The 5,897-nt window shown below is 40.4% G+C and overlaps 1 long non-coding RNA gene across 1 annotated transcript; it reads left to right on the forward strand.

The window, feature by feature from the left end:
• The first annotated feature begins 486 nt into the window (after window positions 1–486).
• LOC149985099 (uncharacterized) lies at window positions 487–4,137 on the forward strand. The gene is made up of 2 exons (XR_016486580.1): window positions 487–850; window positions 3,241–4,137. It is a non-coding gene; the product is annotated as an uncharacterized LOC149985099 (long non-coding RNA).
• Window positions 4,138–5,897: the final 1,760 nt, after the last annotated feature.

The raw sequence follows: 5,897 nt of genomic DNA on the forward strand, positions 1-5,897 counted from the left end.
TTTAAATTAAATGTCATAAAATAATGCAAATCCAATGCCTTGCTTTTAGGTGACTATAGAATTTAAATGTCAAAGTACAATTACATTGCAAGACCACATACTAGGAAATTCACAGGCTCAATGTAGATGTATTGCTTATCACTTCACTCATCTTGATCACACTAATTACATCTAAGTAAGTGTGTGTGTGTGTGTGTGTGTGTGTGCTTGTGTGCGTGCGTATGTGCACGTGTTTGTGTTTGCACATGTGTGTGTGTGTGTGTGTGTGTGTGTGTGTGTGTGTGTGTGTGTGTGTGTCAGAGACAGCTGTTGTTTGTGTAGGGCTGAGTGCTCAACCCGTCTTGTAATTAGACAAACGCTTCAGTTTAGTGAGTAGAGGAAAAAAATAGAGGAACTGGAATCCCCAATCTCCAATTCCTCCCTCCTCGACACACTACCCCTCCCCCAAACTGACACATGCACACACAAAAGAACTCACTCACACACACTCCAGACAATAATAGCTGAAGCCAACAGAAGCCCAGCTGACTTTGAGATATATAGTATCATCCGACAGGTGAATGAGAAAATGTTTCCAGCTTTAGGAGTGAGATATGAGTACATTTCAGAATTTAGCGACTACATCTACAATGTTATGTTGTCTGTATTAATAATCAAAGTACCTTTTCTCACATATGTTTGGGAAACCTGTTGCATTCTTGATAGGATTGAGTCTATTTCACATGAGGGCAACTCATTTTGTTGTAGTTGAAGCAGCAGTGGCCTGAAGTGCGAGAAGCTCAGATGGAATTGTTTCAGAAAAAGAAAGAGGGAGAGAAAGAAGGGAAAAGAACAGCGCCAACATCAGAAGGTAATGGAGGAAATCATGGAGCTACCGCTTTTTGTGAGAGGGGGGATGGGTGGTTTTTAGATTCTCCCTCCTCCCTCTTCCTCTGTTCTCTCCTCTCATCTTTGTTCGAGTGCTTGAAGAAAAAAAACTCTCTACACCCTGAAATACAATAAACAAGTGAAGAACAACATATCTCAAACTTGAGAGAAGCACAGTAAACATCCTCTGTCAAAGTATTTGTGTCGGCGTGTAGTTATAGGATATGTTATGGAGTCGATATGCACCTTTAGTTACATTTAGAGGACATTTCTAAGCATGGGACAGTGGAATAGTTTTATACTCAACTAAAGGAAATGCGTATTAATAGGATGCTACACAGTTGACACACTATGGATAATGGAAATTGCAAAAACACTTTTTGCCTTTACGGTTCACTCACTCAATGTGCACATCGATCATCTTCATCATCATCATCATTGAGACAGTCCTTTGGGGCGGCAGGGTAGCCTAGTGGTTAGAGCATTGGACTAGTAACTGAAAGGTTGCAAGATCAAATCCCCGAGCTGACAAGGTCCAAATCTGTTGTTCTGCCCCTGAACAAGGCAGGTAACCCACTGTTCCTAGCCCTTCATTGTAAATAAGAATTTGTTCTTAACTGACTTGCCTAGTTAAATAAAGGTAAAAATACAAATAAACAAAGGAATGATCACATCCTCTGGTTTATAATAAGTCCTTATCTAATGAGGAGGGACTGGTCACAGCAGGGGGCCCCATCCTCCTTCTCGCTGGGCTGGGGCCTTGCTCTGGGTCTTGTCTGCTCTGTCTAAAACCTCCCTCCCGTCTTCCAAGAACTACCCTGCATGCCTGTCATCTGTAAATCCCTTTTAGAGTGATGACACGGACCTCTTCATTGGAGGCAGTAGTTTTCCCAAAACTTTTAGCAAATTTCATTCTTAATTGGAGTCATCTTAAATGTTGATGGCACTTGATCTGGCCTAATTCAGTGAGAGCTTGTCAAACAAGTAGATAACATGTTTGTGTGTCGACCGCACGTCGTCAATGATAACGTTGTCAATGATAACCAAACTCATTTGGATCTCAGCTAAACACCAATCAATGTGGTTTCCTAACCATATTTTTTATTTTAACCAAATAACAAAAACGTTACTTCTGTGAAAATGCATCGAAGGGGAAATTGAGATCAGATATAAAAGTAATTGTGTCTTTTAGGGGTTACACTTTCAATACTATGGATACCAAAGCTGTGAAATCATTTGAGACCGGAGAGTTTCGTGGATTCAAATCCAAAACAAAGGTGTCTTGTCAAGAGAATAATCCCACAGGAATATTTCTGTGGTAAAATGGGAGTTACTGGAGGCCTTCAATCATGTGATGTGTTATCCAACTGGGTGTATGGCACTAAGTGAAACGTAGTGTGTTGAACCATGACATATTTCGGCTCTGAATACAACCAAGGCGATTGCCAATTGGAGGATAGAAATTTGCAATATGTCGTGTTATCATCATAATGATAATATTCCTCAATGTTCAACATGTTTTACAATTTTTTTGTTTGAATTGTAAGAATTCAGCATTTTTATTGTATGACTCCTTATTTTAGTTAATGAAATGTCTTTGGATACGTTTATTTAATCTTCCATCAACGCAAACAAAAACAACAGTCAGAAATCAGTCAGAATTGTACTTTTCCATTGCATACAGGAAGCTGTTTAGCACTTTGTTTATGAAAGCACAGAGAGAGAGAGAGAGAGAGAGAGGGAGAGAGAGAGAAAAAAAGAAAGAGAGAGAGAGGGAGAAGAAGAGGAGGAGGGGCAGAAAGACCCCCATACGTATTTACTCCATACCCACACTGCGTATTGACACTGTTCACACTCCAAGGCACAAACTGAACTGAATCTTCTGAATTGGAAGAGCGCTACTTCTGCTGCTACAGATGTGACCTTTAAAACTGATACAACTATCATGCAACAGCCCCATGCTTTCATGATTTACCTTAAAATACGTTCTCATGCAATATTAATGAGGTGTACTTTGTTGAAGGATAAATCATTTATTCACTCCCTACTGCCTGCTGCCAACATCCCCATTAACCCAGCGCTCACGCTCAAATCCCTTATAGAAAACAGGGCTGGGAGAACCTATGTGAGGAGGGAGTGGAGGTGTTCTCTCTCATTCCACACTACCACCACTCCACTACCGTTCTATTGAAATTATAGATTTCTGTTTCCCCCCAGGCATCAAAGTTTATTCACTACTGGTCTCTCTCGGCTCCTGCTATTTTGCTTTTCGCTCTTTCTTCTCTCCCCCACCTCTACTCTCCTGTGTCTTTTGTATGAGGCCATTGCATCATCCCTATTGTCATGTTAATGCCCTGTTTGTTCTCTTTGCAGAGGCCTTACCATCCATCAAAGCATCTTCCAGCTTTTCATCTCGCCCAGACTATCTATACCTGTAATTAGGTTTGGGTGAGGGAGAAGATGGATTTGGTTTGCAGCACCATGCAGAGAAAAACAAGACATCAGGAAGTCCTTACCGCTGTTCTGGGACCAGCCCTTAATGGTGTCTAATTGACCTGGTCTGTCATGTGGCCATGGCTTCATACGGTCGGGGGGCGATTATCTACATGTGTCATCCTGAAAGGATTAGCATTAGTTGTGTGTGTGTGTGTGTGTGTGTGTGTGTGTGTGTGTGTGTGTGTGTGTGTGTGTGTGTACGGTTGTGGGTGAGGGGTGGCTGCATGGGGTTGCTATAATTGCCTTCCAGATGAGATGTGAGTGAATCAGGAAAACATTAATGAATTAAGATAGTAGCCTTCAACCTAGAGCTAACCCAGTGATCCGGCTTCCAGATTTCCAGCATTGTAATTTGTACAACATAGAAATAGGTGAACAAATAGAAGAGGGCAATCACATTCTTTGCCTACTCAAATGCATGCATGGGCTTAACAACACATTATCTGAAAGAGGAGGGTTAAAATCTATTATCCAAGTGCTCTATAAAAGAGAGGAGTGAATCCAGCATCTCTTTTATTTACTTCCTGTCTCTGGTGCAGCTGTACTGCAGACACGCACATCGCTTCAGTGACCTTCACGATGATATGAAAACGAAGGATGATGCCTCCGGTGTGTTTCTGGTGTGTCTCATCTCCCAAGATGGACAGCCGTGCATTATTGATCACAAAAAACTTCAACAGTGCTATGTACTGTGTCGCCTATGGAAGTACATTTGAGAGAACACATTATAGCAACTCAGGTTTTTCTGCCATAAAACGTGTGATGAAATGGTGTTAATCGGTTGCGTCTGTTTGTTTGTTTGTTTGTTCGTTGTTATCTCTCTTCCCCACGTTCTCTCTCCCAACCCCTTCTTGTTTGAAATCCCACAGGGAGGCTGGATGGTATAACTGGAGTGACATCTCCCTTACCTCTCCTCTGTTCTGTTGTTCACAAGGCGACGGTCCCTTCCATAACAACTCCCCCTCATCTACATTGAAAAAGAGTCCATTTCCTTTCAGCTAGCTTGTGTTCCTCTACTGGCTATGTTCAACATGCAGTTATAGTCTGAAGCTCATTGCAAGCATTTGAAAGTACGTTGAAAGAGCCCCATCAAACCAAAAAAGTTTGTAATACCAGACTATTTGTCAAATAAATCCACATCTTTCTTCAAGAGAGAGCAATGCAATGCCCTTTTCATGTAGTATGAAACCCCTTTACCTATTGATAGATGTGTCGTTTCTTCAAGGCAGGTAAAGCAGACCTTTAACAGCACAGATAAGTGGACTCTATACACCCTGCTATGCAAGCTGGCAGACACTATTTGATATCAGCCAAATAAGAGATGAGAAATGAGAAAAACAAGACGTTTGTGTCCATTTGTGTGTGTGTGTGTGAGATAGAAAGAAAGAAAGAAAGAAAGAAAGAAAGAAAGAAAGAAAGAAAGAAAGAAAGAAAGAAAGAAAGAAAGAAAGAAAGAAAGAAAGAAAGAAAGAAAGAAAGAAAGAAAGAAAGAAAGAAAGAAAGAGAGATGACTGTGGTCAGATACAGGAAATGGCTCCCAAGTGTCATGTAGAATAGATATCTCATGCATTGACTCAAAAGTACAGAGTTGCTGCATATTAAGTGAAATAACCTAACCTAATATGAATTCAAAAATACAAGACAATGTAGAAATATAAAGATACAATACAAATCAAGGCAGGGGAAATTGGAAATCCAAATAAAACAAGCAACATTGATTCTAACAGCGAACACATTGATTCCTTTTGTATGTTTGACATATTATCTAATATTTGACCTGATACCCACATTTATCAGCCTACATATATCAATTAAATGTCATTTCTAATTAAATAACTATGTATTGATTGCAATAATATTGGTAATCGTACATGCCCTGTGAGAAATTGTGATGCGTTTTTTGAATTTTCAGCTCACAGTAATGCACTCAAGAATCTTTGAGTTTAATTGAATTACTTTATTTATTCATAAAGAATTTCAGTTGTACTATTTTACAGGGGAGATAGATAGAGACACTGAGAGATGCTGAGAGCACATGGCTGTGCTTCCTCTGTCCCCTGTCGAGAGGCCACAGGGGAAGAATGCCCATAGCGAGCACTGAGCCACCCTGTCAGATGTTATTTCCATGATGCCTAAGAATGATTGGGTTCATAGATCCAGTTGCCCCTCTCTGACAGCAGAGGGGACACATCACCGTGGTTACCACACCTGGGACATGACGTATGGGCAGGATGGGAAACGTAGTCAGTACAAGGTCATACCAGAGGTCGTCGGCTCATCTCTACACCTGTCACACATCACGTATAACCCATATAATTATGCCAAGTCTTACTAATGGACAAAACACAGAATAGGTTTGATAATAATTAGAGGATCAATTCAAATGACTAGATTTGTTTTGTTAACATCTTATTTATTCAATTTTTTTATGTGCTGACAGATGTATTCATGCGTGTGGGAAATGGCTGATATGATAATGACATGTTTGTTAGTAAAGGAAATATGTTGTTCTCCATCTCTGGAGACGACATTTT

The sequence above is a fragment of the Oncorhynchus mykiss genome, chromosome 2, assembly GCF_057628025.1.
Source record: "Oncorhynchus mykiss isolate SJ-2025 chromosome 2, ASM5762802v1, whole genome shotgun sequence".
Lineage (NCBI taxonomy): Eukaryota > Metazoa > Chordata > Actinopteri > Salmoniformes > Salmonidae > Oncorhynchus > Oncorhynchus mykiss.